We start from the raw sequence: 22,534 nt of genomic DNA, 5'->3' as shown, positions 1-22,534 counted from the left end.
TAAACATGGCAACGGCCTTGCCACAGTGGATACACCGGTTCCCGTGAGTTCACCGAATGTTAAGCGCTGTTGGGTGTGGCCGGCACTCGGATGGGTGACCATCCAGCTGCCATGCGCTGTTGCCATTTTTCGGGGTGCACTCAGCCTCGTGATGCCAATTGAGGAGCTACTCGGCCAAATAGTAGCGGCTTCGGTCAAGAATACCATCTTAACGACCGGGAGAGCGGTGTGCTGACACCAAGTCCCTCCTATACGCATCCTCCCCTGAGGATGACACGGCGGTCTGATGGTCCCGGTAGGCCACTCGTGGCCTGAAGACGGAGTGCTTTTTTATTATAAACATGGTCAAAAATATTTATTAAGTTGATCATGCGCCCTTCTGAAGTTAGGTGTATAGTGCTTAGTACGTTCACTTGAAACAGGATAGTACTCAAGTGAAAATTTTAAAAACTGATAGGACAGAGTCGTAGTAGGGCTGGTTTCCGGCAGTCAGTAGGCTGTTATGAACTAATTCTTTATGAGTATGCAAATGCTTTACTATTTCAGTTTTCTCAAGGAGACCTTGCGTTTTGAAGCTTGGTGCAGGATAATGAAGACGTTCCAACGTGGGTTGTCGGTGCCCACATTCATTCACATATTCTGCAGACGCTAAATGTCGCTTGATTTCCCCTTCATAGTAAGTATATGTTTCTGGGACCTAGTTTTCAACATTCTGTAAGTCTGTCCTAAATAGCCCTTTAGACATTCACAACATTCCAGTTTATGCACGCCAGAGGCAGAGCGCCTGTCCTTGTGCGGCTGTTTACTGTGTATATAGCTGTGTTGGGTTGTATTGTGGGTTGTGAATGTTGTTCCAGCATCATAAATTGTGAATAATTTCGCTGATTGATACGAGACGTTGTAACGGCTCCAAGTGAGCTATTAATGTTACGAGTAGTGTAGCCAACCATTGTGTAGAGGTTCGAATACGGCTACGTTGGGTCAGAGAGGCATTAGTAGCAACTTGTCAGCACCCGTTGTGAGGCTGGTACAGGTAGAAACCGATTAACCTCTCTGAACCCTTCCGGCCACCTTGTGTGGACCCCAGAGGAGAGAGACGATTAAGATTACTCTTTCCTAGGACGCCGGTGAGTACGGGATCTCTGGGTAGCATCTCTGTTTGCTGAGTTGAAATGTGTGATAGCTTTGTTTGTGTTCCCGGTAGTCACTCTTGTGCATGGTATTGATAATCATGATGCACCAACTAATACAGCCTGCCGCGTTTGGCCGAGCGGTCCAAGGCGCTTTAGTCCGGAACCGCGCGACTGCTACCGTCGCAGGTTCGAATCCTGCCTCGGGCATGGATGTGTGTGATGTCCTTAGGTTAGTTAGGTATAATTAGTTCTAAGTCCTAGGGGACTGATAACCTCAGATGTTATGTCCCATAGTACTCATAGCCATTTGAACCTTTCGAACTAATTCAATCAGGAAACGGTGTTAATTTCAGTAGTATCCACTTTATTCGATGAGATCTCTTGTGCAAATGTAGCATGGCGTAGACGAGCGGTGCCACCACGAGATGTACAGCTTTAGTTAGTTTAGCGTATTATGTATGAATGTGTTGTTTGCTTTGTGGAATGCTTGTGCTAATTTTATTTAATTTACCGTCCAATTTGTGTTTCATTCCCACTGGCTTATTAGACCGTACTCTGGTGCATCACGTGTGTTCCTTTGTACACCGCCGGCTGGAGTGGCCGTGCGGTTCTAGGCGCTGCAGTCTGGAGCCGAGCGACCGCTACGGTCGCAGGTTCGAATCCTGCCTCGGGCATGGATGTGTGTGATGTCCTTAGGTTAGTTAGGCTTAATTAGTTCTAAGTTGTAGGCGACTAATGACCTCAGAAGTTAAGTCGCATAGCGCTCAGAGCCATTCGAACCATTTTTGAACCTTTGTACACCACGAGGATCCAGTTAGACGCAAACATCACTCGTGTTCGAATTGAAGCCTCAGTTTCATGACGGAGTAGATGTGTTCTCCTTTGGTAAACTTATTTACAAAATTATGGAGTTGTGCGGAATTTTAGAAGTGGACTTTGTTCTCTGAAATTGACTGCTAAAGGCAGTCGCGCTATGACCCAGTGAGCTTACATGTGGAATAGGGAAGCTGTTCCTCTAACTTCTATCTTTTGTTGTCTGAGTGACCAATGTGAACGTGGGGTGGGTGATCTTGATAAATCGTATCCAGTTATTTAACAGTCTTGCCCCACAAGTGTCGGCTCAGATGCTGTGCTTTATAGTGTACCAAATGTTCAAATGTGTGTGAAATCTTATGGGACTTACCTGCTAAGGTCATTAGTCCCTAAGCTTACACACTACATAACCTAAACTACGCTAAGGACAAAGACACACACCCATGCCCGAGGGAGGACTCGAACATCCGCCGGGACCAGCCGCACAGTCCATGACTGCAGCACCGCTCGGCTAATCCGCGCGGCTATCTTGTACCATGTGTCGATATTCACGCGCTAGCACCCCAAGTTACTGTATTTTAATTTCGGTGTATGTGTTACTGTTAATGAGAAAATAAATGTGGATTATTGCTAAATTATTTGTTACTACATATCACAGCGCCATTCGACTCCACAGTCAGGATCCTTAAAATCAGTTAGTTTTCAACTCCTCTTAGCAATGTTTCAATGAAATTTAACCTGATTATCGTATATCCAATATATGGATTGGTATTTTATTAAATCATCAAATTATCTGTGAGGTGGCTCCTTTTTATCAGTTTACTTAACTAATATTAAAATAAATTTGGCCCACTAATAAGAAATTTTGTGTTTCGTACTTGTTGCAGGCAAGCTAATGTAGCCTCTACTTAAAGCGCCATTCTTGGGATCTAGGAAATGAGAAAAAAAGATATTTTGTGTAGCTGATCTTACAAGTACCATGCAGTAGTAAGAGACAACAGGTACCATTCAAGTTTCCGCAAGAAAAGAAGCACCAAGAACTTGGATTTCTGGGCTGCAGGCTTCGTTGCCATTTGATAATATATTCTTGCCATTATTTCTTTAAATAACTTACCTACTATTTTAGGGTTACTTCTGTTATTTTGACCCACATGCTTCAGGTTACTTAGCTTCTGGCTGGTAGCCGCCAGGCTTAAGGGTAAGGCCACAGAATTAAAAAAAAAACGCATTTTATTTTCGTGGAGGTGACGTGAATAGGCGTGGGTCGCTAACTCAATTGTGGTAAGTTTACGATAGATGTCAAATACGACACCACTATCCGTAGTGTTTCAAATCCAGGTGGTTGATAACCCTGTCTGGACTCACGATCTCGTGAGTGATGCTCATTTCTGGGTGTGGAGCATTAATCTCGTCTTGCTATAGCGTTACCGCTTCTACTTTGAAGTGAAACTTGGGTTTAGCTATCACATCTAACAATAGCCGAATCTGAAGTTATGTAAATCACTTAGTGAAAATTCTGTCTCTGGTGGTAACGTTATAAGAAGAACTGGGGCCAAACAATGAAGCTATTTTCTTTGATTTTATAATAATTAATCTGCATGACAAACGTTATCACCAATACTATCACTTTCTTTTCCTAGATTTGCGAAAACAACTATGCCCCACAGTTTTCCTAGAGAATGATTCATCTGACAGTCTTTTATTTGACCTTGGGGAAACATTGTCCTGAAAGATGTTCAGACTTTGTAATATAAATATGACTGAAGGTTCTAGCCAATGTAACAATTAAATTGTAATCACGCAGGAAATGGTGCTTAAAGAATAGCGAACCAAACGAGTAGTCTCCGTTCTCAAATATTTCACTTTACTCACGTTAATCTCTATCACTATACTTTTTACTGAAAGGATGATTAAATGTCGTAGTGTATTCTCATAAAATATATTTTTTTTAGATTCTTTAATGTGAATCAACTTTGACGACATTTGCATGAATTAATAAAACGCATCGACAATCTCAAATCGGCAATGATACAAGAAGTAATAGCATAAGAGAACAAGTGCGTAAGAGAAGAAGAACAAGAGATCTTTCCACACGAATACACCAATTTATGTGTAGCACATTAATATAATTATCTTCGTGGATTTTTGATCTCGGTAATCATTGCAATGCTTAAGTCAGGGGAGTGCAGTAGGTTGCATAGCACTTAGCAGCTCCATCAGTCAAACTAATCAGTAACAACTTGGACTGTAAGTGCTTGAGCATTGTCCTACAAAATGATGGTCGGGTCCTACAGAAAGTGTCATCACTTCTGTCTCTATGCTGTTCATTTGTCGAACACAACCTACGAACAGCTTAGAGACAGGAGCGATGAAACGTTCTGCAGGACCTGCAGAAAGTGTAAGTCCATTAACTCCAGTCCGCCGTCTTTAAGACTCAGGGTGCAAGTTTGCATTGAGTCCTTAACTGCTTCGGCTCTCCGTATACGTTCCACATCCAACTCAAATCCCCTATTTGTTGCACATGACAAACGTAGTATCCCCTGTCCATAACCCTCATTGCTTGAAGCCTCACGCTGACAATTAAGATCGGAATTTCGTCACAGTTGTACATGTTGCTTATAGGTTTGTATACAAACATCTCAGCGTCTGGTCGGGTGTTTAATGATTATGACGTCATATCTCCTGAACAACGTGTCATACAATGGTTTAATTTTGTAAGTACATAATTCCGCATTTGTGGATACTGTCTGCAAAATGTGCTGTGAGTGATGTTGGTAGTAATGAAGTAATAAATTTAAACGTCATAAACGATGCGGCAGTTCATCATGCATCTCGCTGTTTATGGCATCACATCTCCTGAACTCTGTGATGCACAATGATGTAACAATGTAGTCACATTCAGCGGCATGTATGGATACTGTCTGCGAAATTTACCGCCAATAAGGTTAGAAGCAAAGAAGTAATAAATTTAAACATCATGCATGATTCGGCACTTTTTCACGCATCTCATTGTTTATGAAGTCATATTTCCTGAAATATGTGTCGTACAATTAAATAATTTTTCAGTTACATTCAGTGGTATACGTGCATACTATATGCAAAATGTGTCGCTAATACAGTCAGTACTAAAGAAATAACACACTAATACGTAATGCCTTATCCGGTACTTCTACTGCAAGAACAGCGGAAATCTAGTAAGCGATCAACATTTTTCCTTTCGTCATTTTGCAAGGGTTGTCAGCGAGAAAAGTCGATGAATCAATTTTGGGAATTCACTCCTTGTGGAATGCGCTTGTTTTTCGTTCCCATCCCTTTGATAAGTAAGTGGTTATTGCCCCCGAAAGGATTGTTGCCTGACAGTGGCGTATATGTGTACCAAGTTTGGTTGAAATCGGTCCAGTCGTTTAGGTTGAAATGTCGGAAATATGCACACACACACACACACACACACACACACACACACACACATAAATTTTTAAAATATGTATGGATTCCTGCGGATTGAGTTAAATTATTCAACAACACACTTCCCTGACGAACCCTATTATTAGTCCCGTCTAATCATTAACAATTCACATGAACAGCTACACCTCGATATTAAAAGAAGAAAAACATGTAATCCCAAAATTCCCGGTTTTTAAGTTGTGGTGAACGTCATCACCCATTATATTATAATTTATTCCGTTTTCTATACTATCACCAGTTCTGTGTATAGCTAGACTTGGCACTCGATCAGCCGTTGTCATGTGCTCATCAGCAGATAGGACAGAAGGCAGTTGATCATCTCTGACTGACATCCCCATACCTCTACATTTACCGCTCCCTGTCATTTATACTTTTTCCAGGTAATTGTTTAACAATAAAGGGTCTAAGGGAGAGCTCTCTCTTAACGTTCTACTTTATTATGGTATTATATTTTTAGAAAAGAAGAACAGCACGTATACAAGCAAAAAATACTTACTTATTGCTGCTGAAGATGCCTCAATAAATTAACGTGAATCATATCTGGCAAGACAAAACCCGCAATTATTCAGTTGCACATTGTCGTACATAAAATAATATTCGTTAATATAATATTACTAGCAGTCGAGTGAAGTTCATAGCGTCAGAGAAACTGCATAAGCTGTCTACGATTGTCACTGAAAATAAGAAAAATTGCTTAATAAGTATGTCTCTAGCTGAGGTTCCTTTCTCAGAATGCTGATGCATTAGCTCCATACTTAACAATCATATACAATAGTTCGCTCGAAGAAAGATCCCTACCCAAAGACTGGAAAGTTGCACAGGTCACACCAATATTCAAGAAAGGTAGTAGGAGTAATACACTAGATTACAGGCCCATATCGTTAACGTCGGTGTGCAGCAGGATTTTCGAACATATATTGTGTTCGAACGTAATGAATTACCTTTACGAAAACGGTCTATTGACACACAGTCAACATGGGTTTAGAAAACATCGTTCTTGTGAAACACAACTAGCTCTTTATTCACCATGAAGTGCTGAGTGCTATTGACAAGGGATTTCAGATCGATTCCGTAATTCTGCATTTCCGGAAGGCTTTTGACACTGTACCACACAAGCGGCTAGTAGTGAAATTGCGAGCTTATGGAATATCGTCTCAGTTATGTGACTGGATCTGTGATTTCCTGTGACAGAGGTCACAGTTCGTAGCAATTGACGAAAAGTCATCGAGTAAAACAGAAGTGATTTCTGGCCTTCCCCAAGGTAGTGTTATAGGCCCTTTGCTGTTCCTTATCTATATAAACGGTATGGGAGACAATCTTAGTATCCGTCTTCGGCTGTTTGCAGATTACGCTGTCGTTTATCGACTAATAAAGGCATAAGAAGATAAAGACAAACTGCAAAAGGATTTAGAAGAAATATCGAAATGGTGCGAAAAGTGGCAGTTGATCTTAAATAACGAAAAGTGTGAGGTCATACACTAAAAGGAACTATTTAAACTTCGGTTACATGATAAACCAGTCTAGTGTAAAAGCCGTGAATTCAAATAAATACCTAGGAATTACAATTACGAACAGTTTAAATTGGAAGAAACACATAGAAAATGTTGTGGGGAAGGCTAACAAAAGATTGCGTTTCACTGGCAGGACACTTAGAAAACGTAACAGACCTACTAAGGAGACTGCCCACACTACGCTAGTCCTTCCTCTTTTAGAGTTGTGCTGCGCGGTGTGGGATCCTTACCAGGTAGGACTGACTGAGTACATCGAAAAAGTTCAGAGAAAGGCAGCACGTTTTGTATTATCGCGAAATATGGGAGAGAGTGTCAGAGAAATGATATAGGATTTGGGATGGACATCATTAAAAGAAAGGTGTTTTTCGTTGCGACGAAATCTTCTCACGAAATTCCAATCACCAACTTTCTCGTCCGAATGCGAAAATGCACTCCTGGAAATGGAAAAAAGAACACATTGACACCGGTGTGTCAGACCCACCATACTTGCTCCGGACACTGCGAGAGGGCTGTACAAGCAATGATCACACGCACGGAACAGCGGACACACCAGGATTTGCGGTGTTGGCCGTCGAATGGCGCTAGCTGCGCAGCATTTACGCACCGCCGCCGTTAGTGTCAGCCAATTTGCCGTGGCATACGGAGCTCCATCGCAGTCTTTAACACTGGTAGCATGCCGCGACAGTGTGAACGTGAACCGTATGTGCAGTTGACGGACTTTGAGCGAGGGCGTATAGTGGGCATGAGGGAGGCCGGGTGGACGTACCGCCGAATTGCTCAACAGGTGGGGCGTGAGGTCTCCACAGTACATCGATGTTGTCGCCAGTGGTCGGCGGAAGGTGCACGTGCCCGTCGACTTGGGACCGGACCGCAGCGACGCACGGATGCACACCAAGACCGTAGGATCCTACGCAGTGCCGTAGGGGACCGCACCTCCACTTCCCAGCAAATTAGGGACACCGTTGCTCCTGGGGCTGCATACGACCGAGGCACACAGGGCCAACACCCGGCATCATGGTGTGAGGAGCGATCTCCTACACTGGCCGTACCCCTATGATGATCGTCGAGGGTACACTGAATAGTGCACGGTACTAGTGCCGACATTGTGCATGCTCTGTTGCCTGTGTCTATGTGCCTGTGGTTCTGTCAGTGTGATCATGTGATGTATCTGACCCTAGGAACGTGTCAATAAAGTTTCCCCTTCCTGGGACAATGAAATCACGGTGTTCTTATTTCAATTTCCAGGAGTGTATTTTATTGTCACCGCCTTACATAGGGAGGAACGATCACGAAGAAAAAATAAGGGAAATCAGAGTTCGTACGGAGAGATATAGCTATTCATTCTTCGCACGTGCTATACGAGATTGGAATAATAGAGAATTGTAAAGGTGATTCGATGAAACCTTTCCCAGGTACTTATATGTGATTTGCAGAGTATCCATGTAGATGTAGATGAGAGTCTTCTGTCATTTCTTAGTTTTTCATCGCACCTCGTAAATTATTGTAACCTCCAGGTCCTTCCTGATTCGCTTACAGGACACGAAGTGAAACCAGGGAAGGATAAGGAGCGCAGGCAGTTGTTATTTTACTATAGGGGGCATGGCGTCTCTCAGACTGCTGCGGAGGTGCATCAGCCAGCAGGGGGTTGGCAGCTCTGCCCCTTAATGTCGGTCTCTTATTACAAGAGGCGCCGCGCGCAAACTGTTTTCTTATTTGGGCCTTCTGTAAACGAATTAAGGCGCAGCTAGCGGCTGGCTGCTGGTTCCGAGGGCAGCGGGGTGGTGGCTCTGGGGGCGGCGCGGGGTGGGGGCGGAGGCAAAATGAGATGAAAGCAGTAATTAGGCAGGTGTACGGCGCGCGGAATGGAAAGAAAACACCGCCGTGTTTTTCTCCGCGATAATTGCCGGCGCTGCAGTCGCGGTGACAGCAGCGCGCGCAAGTCGCATAGTGTGCCGGGCACCGCCAACCCATGGTGGCAGTGGTGGATGGCTGTGGGAGCCTGGCGCCAACTACAAACAGGATGCCTTAAAGGTCTGCGTAAGGAAGGTCACACGAAACTCAGCGGAAGAGGTGGACCGACACTGACACGATTGATGCAGACGGTTCCAAAATATCGTATGTGTCCGTGGGAGTAGGGTCAAATAAGATTATGGAACAACCGCTGATATTTCGATAGGTGGAAACTCTGTGATTTTCAATGAATAATTGCAACGAGAAGGCGCTTTACAAGGAAAATTAAACCGACACCGAGCAGGGCTCCGCCGGCCAAGAAACGTAATGTTGTGTATGCAGAAAGGCCGCACACACATATCGTAAATAGGTGGTGTCATCACACAACAAAAGACGACCAGCGTCAGAAGTTATCAATAGTTAATTAAAGACCCTTCGATACAGTTCTGCACTATACCTCAGTGAAGGAAATACGCGCTTGTGGAATACTGGATCAGTTTTGGGACAGGCTTCGGAATGTTGTAGCAGACAGGCTGAAAAAAAGTGTTGTTGACAGAGCAAAATTGTCACAAGTGAGAATAACTTCCGGAGTAGTCCAATGGAGTGTGAAAAAGCTTTTCGCGATATGTACGAGGTCTGTTCAAAAAAATTCCGGAACATTCGTAATTTCACGCCAATGATGTTGTGGAGTGAAATGTGGTTGGCATTCCTGCACACGCCTCTGTTTAATATCTAACAGCCGGAAGTTTCATTGTTGTATGTCTGTTAGATATTGTTCAATGCTGTATTGAGTAGAACACTGTGTCGTAAAGTTTGCGAAATTAGACATGCCAGAGTATGAGTAGCAAAGGCTCTGTATTAAATTTTGCTTGAAACTTAAGAAAACCTTTACAGAGAGACACCAAATGATGCAGGAAGCGTACGGTGACAAATGCTTAAGCCGTACGCGGTGTTACGAATGGTTTACACTGTTTAAAACTGGCCGAATGGAAGTTAAAGATAAGCCTCATTCAGGACGCCCTTCGACGTCTACCCACTACGCTTATGTCACGAACGTCAACCAAACTGTGCGGGCCAATCGATGACTGACTGTCCGGGAGACTGCAGAACAATACATTGCCGCCAAATACGTCCCACGGCTCATGAGTGAACACCAGAAAGACCTTTCCCTCGGAATCTGCGAAGAGCTTTCGGATCGCGCAAATGAGAACGACGTGTTCCTTACGAGAATAGTAACGGGTGGTGAGACATGGGGGTACGGTTTATGATGCAGAGATCAAGGTTCGCTCTTCACAGTGGGTCTGGAAAGATTCTCCAGCACTAAAGAAAGCTCGTCAGATCAGGTCAAACGTCAAAGCCATGCCAATAGTTTTCTTTGACTTTGAAGGATTAGTTCATCACAAATTCGTGATACAGGAACAAACTCTTAATCGGTAGTACTATTGGGAAGTGTTGCGATGTTGCGAGCACGATTACGCAGCTGCACATTCATCCCTGTTGGTGCGCGACTGTTGCGCAAAAAACTAAATCACTGTGCTACCTCACCCTTCCTACTCTCCAGAGCTGGCCCCTTTCGACGTTTTGTAAGTAGGCTGTTTAGGTTTTCTTATTGCTAACGCCACATAGCGCTCTGTATGAATAATCACTGGCTGTGCTGTGCGCAGTCTGTGGCTGGTTTGTATTGTTGTCTGCCATTGTAGTGTTGGGCAGCTGGATGCTAACAGCGCGTAGCGTTGCGCAGTTGGAGGCGAGCCGCCAGCAGTGGTGGATGTGAGGAGAGAAATGGCGGAGTTTTGTAATTTGTAAGACTGGATGTCATGAAGTACCATATATATTTTGACTATTAAGGTAGATACACTGTTTGTTCTCTATTAAAATCTTTCATTTGCTAACTATACCTATCAGTAGTTAGTGCCTTCCGTAGTTTGATTCTTTTAGTTAGCTGGCAGTAGTGGCGCTCGCTGTATTGCAGTAGTTCGAGTAACGAAGATTTTTCTGAGGTAAGTGATTTGTGAAAGGTATAGATTAATGTTAGTCCGGGCCATTCGTTTGTAGGGATTTTTGGAAGTCAGATTGCGTTGCGCTAAAAATATTGTGTGTCAGTTTAAGCACAGTCGTGTATACATTTTTCAAAGGGGACGTTTCAGTTTTTATTTCCAAAGTTGAAAACCCCCTTCGAAAGGGCGAAGATTTGTAACGATAAATGAGATAAAGAAAATTCACAGACGGCTCTTCACGCTAGTCGGTAAGAGGCGTACCTAGACTGCTTGCCGAAGTGGAAATGGCATTGGGAGCAGTGTATCAACTGTGGAGGAGCCAGTCGATGACTGACTGTCCGAGAGACTGCTGAAGAACGCATCAACTGTGGAGGAGAGTATCTTGCAGGAGATCAAGAGCAATAAGCAAAAGATAAATATTGAAAAATTTCGTGGACGAATTCCCGGAATTTTTGGAACCTACATATAACAAAAATCAAAGGACGTTGAAAATTATGTTGCTGTAAACAAGTGTCGTCATAACCGAGATCCGTATTTTCAGTCTGTTGTGGTGCAAATGGAAAAGAACAAATTTATTTAGCCTTGTTTTATTTTACATACAGTATTCGCTCTTAAGCTTACGTGAATAAGGTATATGTAGCAGTATACGGAGTACTTACCAAACTTCTTCACTTACAAGTGCAGTAATCAGTCATTCTACTCTGGTGTCTGTTTATCCTAAATTACGTTCTGTGTTCGTTATTTCATTTTCAATTTCACTGCTCCCTCCTTTAGCTTCATAGAAAATGTTCACAATTCTAATGGCTTCTAAGCCATCACTCACAGTAGGAATAGGCACTTCGTCTCCCGCTCTCACTTCATGGTTACTGCGGCCTTGATTCTTCACTTCATTTGCAATGTCGTTTCCAGTTTGCGCTTCGGTCGTAACAAGGTCATCATCTATTGCTCCATACATTTCATAGTCGCACTGAGTAGGAATATCACAGTTGATTTCTAGCAGCAATGTAGATAGCGGCAGATCATCAGTGTCATAAAACGTGTCTTCAGTTTCGGTCGGCATTTATTCCTTCAGCTGTGATTTCCACACGACGGAAGCAGTTCTTACGAGCTTACAATAGTGACATTTCAGGCTCCTAATTACTCCTTGGTTCATTGGCTGCAATAGGCTTGTCCTATTTGGAGGGAGAAAAACAAGCTTGACATTCTCCAGACCAAAGAGTGCAGAATGTGGAGGACAGGCGTCAACAAGAACCAGTATTTTCATTTTTGATTTCTAAGCTCCCGATCCCAACGCCTTATTTCAGCTTCAAAGAATTCGGACGCCATACAGGACTTTCTGTCTGCATTCTAGTGCACTGGCAGATTTTTTACATGTTTAAAACATCTAGGACTTTTTGATTTACTTATCACGAGCAGTTTGTTCTTCTCAGTTCCAACTGCGATAGCACAATCCAAAATTATTATTCGTTCGGTAGATAACGTGCTACAAACTGTCCCTTGAATTTCTGAGTTTTTTTAGACGTCAGTTTCAAGAAAATATGTCTCCTCTGCATTAATGCTCTCATAGTCTGCATATCTTTCACGAATTGTACGCCATACGGTAGGGAGATGTTAGATTGTTCAGCATTTACACTGTAGGCTTCATCGCTCACTTTGTCAAAAGTAATGGCGTGACGTTGTTCCAATATGTCAACTGAGCCACTGTTGCACACAAATTCCTCATCTTTTAATTTCTTGGCATATTCTTCTGCTTTCAGCATAAAAAGAGGTCCACTAATGGGTACACTGATCCTTCTCTGTTGCTTAAACCACTTAAGTAGCGCTTTATTCACGTTGCTGCCTTCAGCTTTTTGTAACCGCTCTGTTTTAGATCCATTTTGTTCAAACGCAGTAACAATTTTATTGTTGATCTTCCAAATCGTTTGGAGTGTGGAATTTACGAGGCCTAACTGACGACACACGTCAGCCGTATTAGCTCCATCCTCGATTTCATGAACTATTTTACTTTTTCTTCCACGGCTGAATCTTTTCTTTTACTGGCCATGCTATTCTAAAATGCGTGGACTTCGCAACAAATTCGTATGGAAACTGACGTCACATGTAGTGCTGACGAGTTCTGTGATTTTCACCACTACTGTACTATGAATGCGCTAGGGTAACAATGAGGTGAGGACTCTATACTACACCTATTATTAATGGAAAGGCAGAGAGAATAGGCAGGGAGGCCATATTACGACAACAGATTTCCTTCTACAGTGTATTTATTCTTCGAAAATCTTGTTGATAACTAAGGCTAAAAATGACTTTATATACGAGGTATACACATGTGCATTTATAATATTAAGTAAGTATGAGAAGCATGTTCTTTACGAGGAATCTGGCAATACCACTGAAATGACGACGTTATTGCCGAGTTGTCATTGTAACCGATGTCGTTATACGAAAGTTCAACTGTATTTCTTATTGGTTGTGATAGGTTAATAAAGGCGCCGCGAAATCTCGTATTTAACTACATTTATACAGTACTTGTACATTTACCATTGTCATTTCCTACATTGATAAAAAGAGTCATGAAGATGCTTCAATGCATCCAAATTTAAAACGCGATACGCCCATTGGCTGCAGACGTATGCTTGTACATGAGACATGACACCAGCGCCATCGAAAGTACTGCTGGTAGTGTTGGCCTGCAGTTTGATTCTGAGTTGCTTAGAGGCACACGTCAATTGTGACAGCAGTGTGTGAACATTTTAAAAAGCCATTTTGATGTCTGTTATTAATATCAGGCCCTTTCAGTGCAAGAATGTCTAAATACAAATAATTAATGTCTGTTGCATTTACACTGTATATATTGTAATAACGCGAGTTGACTGTTGGCTGTCAAATCTGTACTATTTCTGTAGCTTCAGTAGACCAGGCTTAAGAATGAATCAGCAGGTTCGAAACTATTTGCCAAACATGTGTACTACAACTGTGATGGTTTGTTAAGAAACGATTCGAGAATTATGGAAAAGGTTGCTGCTCCTGTGTCATCAAAATGTTGAAACTGAAAAATAAGTAATTGTTCCACAGTCACTTATCACAAACGTAGCCTGTATGACCACAAGCAAGTAGCGCATTACTAAAAGAGCCTTTATTGTGCTAATATACTATTGGCTTTCAATCACCGCAAACAATAACAACCATGTGACTTCTGAAATTTTCCCGGCGTATTTCTTCTTCTAATAATTTCCGGGTATGCAGCCGGATCCCGTCGACATTCTGCCACGATATTTCGGCCCAGAGACGTGCGGCCATCATCAGGTGAGTACACAACTACTGAAGAGCCCAGGTGCAGTCGCGGTATTTATGCCGAATCTCGCGCATGCGAAATGTACTGGCATCCTACAGCGAATGCTTCAGGTGTTGACATGCGCGGCATAGCCGAGTTGTACGTGCTGCCCTCGGTGGTGAAAATAAAAGATCATCTAGTCATTGAGTATCGAATGACGCTGTCGATTCCGCTGTGATTGTATAATTTTAATAACAGGATTCCAATTTTTATCCAGCTGAAAGCCGTTGTCACGATTTATAAGATTATCGGCAAGACGTATTTCCACCGATTCCTTGATTACGGAATCCCAAAAACCGGAAACCGGAGGTAAAATTTTTGTTCCATTGTATTCCATTGAATGTCCCAATGAAATACAGTGCTCTGCTACTGCCGATTTTGACGGTTGCCGCAGACGGGTGTATCTTTCATGTTCTGTACATCGTTCATGGACAGTTCTTGTCGTCTGGCCAATATATGCAGAGCCACATTCACAGGGGATTTTGTAGACGCTTGCTTTCTTCAGTTGTAAATCGTCTTTAACGGGTCCAACCAGGGCCCGGTTCTTTGCTGGTGGGCGGAAGATAACCTTGATTTTATTTTTCTTCAGTAATCGGCCTATTTTCGACGACACATTCCCGGCGTATGGAAGGAACGCAGTTGATTTAAAGTCGTCATCAGCGTCCTCAGTGCGTTGCTTCTTGTTATGACAGTTGCGCATGGCTTTCCTTATTTGGCGTGAAATGTATCCATTCTCTTTAAAAACCTTCTCCAATTGTTCTAATTCTGCGTGGAGGTTTTCATCATCTGATATTATATGCGCTCGATGTATTAAGGTACTGAGAACGCCGTCTGTTTGTGCTGGGTGATGGCAGCTTGACGCCTGGAGATACAGATCTGTGTGAGTCGGTTTCTTGTACACAGAATATCCTAATGACCCATCATATTTACGGCGTACTAGCACGTCTAGAAATGGTAAAGTGCCCTCTTTTTCAATCTCCATCGTGAATTTGATGTTCTCATGTAATGAGTTTAAGTGATCAAGGAATTTCTCCAGTTCCTGTCTGCCATGGGGCCATACTACAAAAGTATCTACATACCGCCAGAAGACCGTAGGCTTTAAAACAGCAGACTCAAGTGCTTTCTCCTCAAAGTCCTCCATAAAGGGATTACCTACCACAGGCGACAAAGGGCTCCCCATGGCGACGTCGTAATTCCAAGAATTTTGTCAGTCGCTTGAAGTACGTTAAGCTTAGCACCTCGGATTTATTAGTCAGCTTTTATGTGGTCTCACTTTTTACCAAATTGCCTTTAATGGAATCATTACATCTTATTGGTAACTTGTTCAGTGCAGAAATGACGGCCTTGTTTGAGCATATACTCTCCTCAACGTACTTTTTATTCAATGACGAATTCTTTGCACATAGAGACGGCGTTAAGGAGAATGGCTACACTTCTCGCCAAATATGGAAGGCCATGCGCAACTATCATAACAAGAAGCAACGCACTGAGGACGCTGATGACGGCTTTAAATCAACTGCGTTCCTTCCATACGCCGGGAATGTGTCGTCGAAAATAGGCCGATTACCGAAGAAAAATAAAATCAACGTTATCTTCCGCCCATCAGCAAAGAATCGAGCCTGGTTGGACCCGTTAAAGACTATTTACAACTGAAGAAAGTAGGCGTCTACAAAATTCCCTGTGAATGTGGCTCTGCATATACTGGCCAGAGGACAAGAACTGTCCATGAACGATGTACAGAACATGAAAGATACACCCGTCTGCGGCAACCGTCAAAATCGGCAGTAGCAGAGCACTGTATTTCATTGGGACATTCAATGGTATACTATGGAACAAAAATTTTAGCTCCGGTTTCCGGTTTTTGGGATTCCGTAATCAAGGAATCAGTGGAAATACGTCTTGCCGATAATCTTATAAATCGTGACAACGGCTTTCAGCTGGATAAAAATGGGAATCCTGTTATTAAAATTATACAATCACAGCGGAATCGACAGCGTCATTCGATACTCAATGACTAGATGATCTTTTATTTTCACCACCGAGGGCAGCACGTACAACTCGGCTATGCCACGCATGTCAACACCTGACGCATTCGCTGTAGGATGCCAGTACATTTCGCATGCGCGAGATTCGCCACAAATATCGCATCTGCACCTGGGCTCTTCAGTAGATGTGTACTCACCTGATGATGGCCGGACGTCTCTGGGCCGAAATATCGTGGCACAACGTCGACGGGATCCGGCTGCATACCCGGAAATTATTAGAAGAATAACAACCGTATCAACATATGGGAGTCTGGGTCCAGAGCGACGTGAAGTGGAGGGACTACATAAAACTACCTGTAGTGAAGTTGATGGCGTGTTTAGGTTCAGTGGAAAAATCTAAATAGAATATAATTTATTCACGAATCAAATGGCTTACAGTAACTCATTCGATCGATTCTTGGCCACTGTTCATCATCGGAGCGGATCCTTTAGCAAGTGATATCTATTTTTCAGTAACATTTCATAAAACCTGTATACATCAGCGGTGTTTCATCTTTTCGAAGAGATATTTGTTCAATGAAACCTCGTAATAGCTGTATTTATGTACTCCATTGTCTGTTTCGCAAAGCTGCGCCTCTGTCTTTGTTGTGAGGTACAATGAACCGCATGGATAGAGTAACCGAATAAGCGAAGTTGGACCTACAGATTTACATATCAGGCACCGATAATCTTCGTGTATGCGAGAGGAACGTTGCGTGTTCTCTGTTTTCGTTATCGTGAATTACTTAGGCAGTAAAATACTGCAATGGCTTTGTGAACAAATATTGTTCTATTCGGCATGGGTGAACGCTCGCACGTAAAGCTCAGTGCGTGTCCATTTGAAATGTATCTCCTAGCATGTTAAGCATACTATCTGTGCAGGCAGGAGCATTATTCAAAATCTGTAGGGCGAGGAATGTCGTTTATTACTAGACCACTGGCCTGTGATTTGCGATTCTTTAAAGAACCGAACTCCCATGAATAAAACAGCTTCAGACATCTGATTACTTTACAAACTAGTTAATGTGTTAAACATTTGACGTTAAGTATTTAAAAGTTTTATTGCTGAGAATGAAAAACCGTAATTATGTTTGTTTTTACTAGTTTTGGGTCATTCGCCAGAGACTAAAATTAAAGTCAAATCCAAAACCATCTACATAATGAGTAATCAATAGAGTTAGTAGCACAACGGAGCGAGCGATAAACTTTTTCCTTTTATTAGTTTTTTGAGAGAGGGGGGGGGGGGTGATTGAGAAAAATTTCCGAAGACATATAAGGGGGGGGGGGGTGCAAAATTTGTTGCAAGTCCGTAAGTGCTCTCATTTGCACAAACTGGAAGAATGTAGTCTGGATAATTTGCGTGTCCCCGTTTACGCTGCCTCAAGATGTATATACCGTTTCTAACTGTAACGTTTGTCTTACTGTGTTGCATATTTAACATAACATTATACCCCTTAAAGAATAAATTATGACAGTATTTTAAAATATGGTCGATAGTTGCATGAAATACTGAAAATAAACTTTTTGTTTTCCCCTAAAAGTAGTGAGGTAGGCAACCTGCAACAGAAACTAAGTGATCCGTTCCGTTTTAGCCGATTATTAATGTAATCAACGGTGCAAAAAGACAGCATGTATCATTGTAAATTACAATTCAGTAATAATTTATTTTCAGTCTTCTTGTAAAAGTTTTAAGCATCGTTTATTTAGTCATTTATTTAAGCCTGAACGTTGTGGCTTTGCTGGTAAGCCTGTAGGATAGTACGCACAGACATACTAACGAAGCTCACTACCATGGTCCTTGCAGATTCGAAATAAAAGCTTCCCTAACGACAGGACCGTCCTCTTTTCAGTGCTGTAGCTAATTCAGTTGCTCGTGAGTGTGCACTCGTATGTTGTTTTACCATTTTATCTCTTCAACTGTTACTGCCACGTCATCATTTTATAACATCATTTGAGTATACGTTGTAATCTTGAAACAAAAACGAAAAATTTCTGTTTTTTTTTTTTTTTACGGCACTTAAACAACATTAGGAAGATGGAAGAAAGATTGCTTTTAACGTCCCGTCGACATCGAGGTCATTAGAATTACGTGAATTATGGGGAAGGAAATAGGCCATACCCTTTCAAGGGAACCATCCCGGCATCTGCCTGGGGCAAGTCGCGGAAAACGTAAATCTGGATGGCCGGATGCGGACTTTAACCGTCGTTCTCCCGAATGCGACTCAACAACGTTAGCGTTGCTTCAATAAGATGTAAATGACAGAAAATTTTATTAAATTTTCTTTTTCCTATACTTCCATTTGATTACGCTTCATTGTAGCATTCAGTTCCAAACAATTGTTTCAGAGTTCTCTTATTCCCTAGACAACTACTGTTTCAATAAATCTTATATATTTTTAGCATTATAGACTACTTCATATGTTTATTGAGTGGAAGTATATATCTTTAAAATAAATAATATTCCCACTAAGCATCTAATAATTTGTTACTTGTAACAGCCATTAATCATATTATTCCGTTTTCACAGTTTTCCTGAAACATACATTATATGGCTAGCACCGTATTACACCTACCTAGTGACTTTATCATATTGACACAGTGACACTCTATGTCTTTCTTAAAAGTTCATATGTTCGTTTGTTGTGTTACGTTTATTTTTGTACACAATTCAACTGTAGCTATTAACAATATCGCATAGCTATGAATAGTGGTGACACAATTCATGACCCTGTTACCTGTTTGCTGGACCAATGTCCAACCAACACTTACTCCTGTGATTTCGCTGATAGAGTTTGAAACAGTTCGATTACGCCGCAGTGTATTGAGGGCCAGTTGACTTTTTATGATGCCAGGATTCTTTACATTTAAAAATACATATGACATTCTGCCAGTCTGTAAATATTAGCGATACTTTTTATTGTTCTGTTGCTTATAAGGAGGGCAATTGTCAGCCCGATGCTAACTCCTGTGATTTTGTGAAATGAAGATGGAACAGTGCGATTATGACTTGGTGTTCATATTACGCCAAGCTTTACGCATTCGTGCAAATACTCAGGGACATTTCATTGTACATGATCATTCAATTCACAAGAAGCAATACATCAATTCCTTTCTTGGTTCCTAAATGGAACAGACGTCTTGGTGATTTCTGTTGTTGCCATTTTTTACACAACTGTAAAATGTCAATTGCATATATGGACTTCATTATAAATATTATACTAAAATGACAGAGGAACATGAAACCTGCATTTTTGCTTATAACACTACAGCTTACATTTAGCTTACACTTCATTTTCGTTTTACGATGTATCACGTATTTTGACGTACAGTTACGTACAATTGACAATTAGTAATGTCGTAATGATGGCAACACATTTTACTGTTTACTATAGCCTGTATCTGGCCATCACTGTTTCTGAAACAAACCTTCTAGTATCATGTCTGACACCCTCTTAGCGTAGTGCAGCATCACGATGTTGAATGGTCCTACAAGTCCCCTGCAGAAATCCTGAGCCATGCTGTCTCTATAGCCGTCCATAACTGTGAAAGTGTTGCCGATGCAAGATTTTGTGCACGGACTGACGTCTTGATTAGTCGATCTGGGTGGCCAGATCTTTCGCTCGAATTGTTTAGCAAGTTCTTAAAACCATTCAAAAACAATTGTGGTCCGGTCACATTGACGCATTATCATCCATAAAACTTCCATTGTTGTTAGGGAACATGAAGTTCACGAACGGCTACAAATGAACTCCATGTGCCTGAACAAAACAACTTCCTATAAACTTTCGGTTCAGTTGGACCTGAGCACCTAGTCGATTCCATGCAAACGAAGCCCACATCATTATCTGTCCACCAGCAGCTTGCACAGTGCCCTCTTGACGACTTGGATCCATGCCTTCGTCATGTCTGCGCAACACATGCATCGTACCATTAGCTCTTATCAACTGAAACCGGGATTCATCTGATAAGGCTACGGTTTTCCAGTCGTCTATGGCCCAAACGATATGGTCACGAGCCCAGGAGAGGCGCTGCCGGGGAAGTTGTGCTGTTGGCGAAGGCACTTGCGTTAGTCGGCTGCTGCCATAGCCCATTAACTCCAGATTTCGCCGCGTTGTCCTAACAGATACGTCCGACGTACATCCCACAGTGATTTCTGTAGTTATTTGACGCAGTGTTGCTTGTCTGTTAGCACTGACAACCCTACACAAGTGCTGCTGCACTTGGTCGTTAAGTGGTTAGAGGTAATGCCTGAAATTTGGTATTCTTGGCACACTCTTGAAACAGCGAATCACGGAAGACTCAATTTCCTAATGACCTCCGAACTGGAGTGTCTCATGCGTCTAGCTCCAGCTACCATCCGGAGTTCAAAGCCCTTTAATTCCAGTCGTTAACCATAATTAATGCACAAACCTTTTGACATGAATCATTTGAGAAGACGACAGCTCTGCCAATGCACTGCCCTTTCACACTGAACCGCCAAAGAAACTGATATAGGCATGCGCATTCAAATACTGAAATATCTAAACAGGCAGAGTACACCGCTGCGGTGAAAAACGCCTATATAGGGCAACAAGTGTCTGGCGCAAAAAAGATGGCCCTGACCACTATGGGACTTAACATCTGAGGTCATCAGTCCCCTAGAACTTACAACTACTTAAACCCAACTAACCTAAGGACATCACTCACATCCATGTCCGAGGCAGGATTCGAACCTGCGACCGTAGCGGTCGCGCGGCTCCAAACTGTAGCGCCTAGAACCGCTCGGCCACTCTGGCCGGCTGTCTGGCGCAGATACTAGATCAGTTACGCTACTACAATGGCACGTTATCAAGATTTAAATGAGTTTGAACGTGGAGTTATAATCTTCGCACGAGCGATGCGACATAGCATCTCTGAGGTAGCGATGAAGTGGGGATTTTTCCGTACGACCATTTTACGAGTGTACCGTGATTGTCAGGATCGGGTAAAACATAAAAACTCCGATATCGCTGCGGCCGGTAAAAGATCCTGCAAGAACGGGTCCAACGACGACTGATGAGAATCGTTCCATGTGACAGAAGTGCAACCATTCCGCAAATCGCTGTAGATTTTAGTGCTGGGCCATTAACAAGTATCAGCGTGTAAACCATTGAACGAAACATCAACCGATATGGGCTTGTACCCTTGATGACTGCTCGACGCAAAGCTTTATGCCTCGCCTAGGCTCGTCAACGGCGACATTGGACTGTTGATGACTGGAGACATGTTGCTTGGTCGGATGAGTCTCGTAACGACTTGCATCGAGCGGATGAACGTGTACGGGTATGGAGACAACCTCATGAATCCGTGGATTGTGCGTGTGAGCATGGGACTGTTCAAGCTGGTGGGGGCTCTGTAATGGTGTGGGGAGCTGGAGTGATTAAGGGGCCTTGATACGTCTAAATACGGCTCTGGCAGGTGACACGTACGTAAGCGTGTGATCACCTGCACCCATTCGTGCCTATTGTGTATTCCGATGGACTTGGGCAATTCCATCAGGACAATGCGACACGCCACACTTCCAGAATTGCTACATTTCAACTCTTCGAAAGTTACCCAAGTCGACTTATGGTCATTCTGGAGTGGAAATGCGAAGGAAGAACCACAGCTAAAGCAAGCCCCGGTAGGCCTTATGTACTGACCGACTAGGACCTTCGGGTGTTGTGGACAGTGTTTGTAAAATATTTTCAGAAGAGCTCACTTGCGAGTTCCAGCAATCCAGCCAGTACAACGTCCGTCTGGAGTTAAAAAGTGTGGCGTACATTAATCAAGCATCTCCTCATAAACCACAGATTTCTGCAGTCAGTGCGACACTTTAGGTGGTGTGAAGGGCGACGCCTCTGGACAGGGGATAACTATAAAAGAGTGCTTCGTAGTGACGAATCACGATATTCGCTGTTGCAATCCGACGGAAGGTTTTTGGTTTAACAAATGCCTGGAGAAAGCTACTCTGTTCATGTGCAGGACTAATGTTGAAGTACGGGGGCTGTGTTAACATATGGTGGAGTTTTTCGTGGTTAGTGTGTTCAGTCATGGCGCTCAAGGAAATGCTGAACGCAGAGGGATATGAACAAATAACATTGTCAAATGCGTGCAGAAGTATAACAGCAGAAATTATGATTGATACTATTGCCACGATAACCCATTTTCTTATAAAGCAGCATCAGTGAGGCAATGGTTTGTGGACAATATCATTCCTGAGAGGAGTAATATGCCCAGAGTCCCATTCTGCACCCGACTGAATACGTTTAGAATGAGTCAGAAAGTCGATTTCGCTTCTCACCCAGCTTCC

The sequence above is a fragment of the Schistocerca gregaria genome, chromosome 3 (assembly GCF_023897955.1).
Source record: "Schistocerca gregaria isolate iqSchGreg1 chromosome 3, iqSchGreg1.2, whole genome shotgun sequence".
Taxonomy (NCBI): domain Eukaryota; kingdom Metazoa; phylum Arthropoda; class Insecta; order Orthoptera; family Acrididae; genus Schistocerca; species Schistocerca gregaria.
This window is presented reverse-complemented; position numbering follows the sequence as displayed.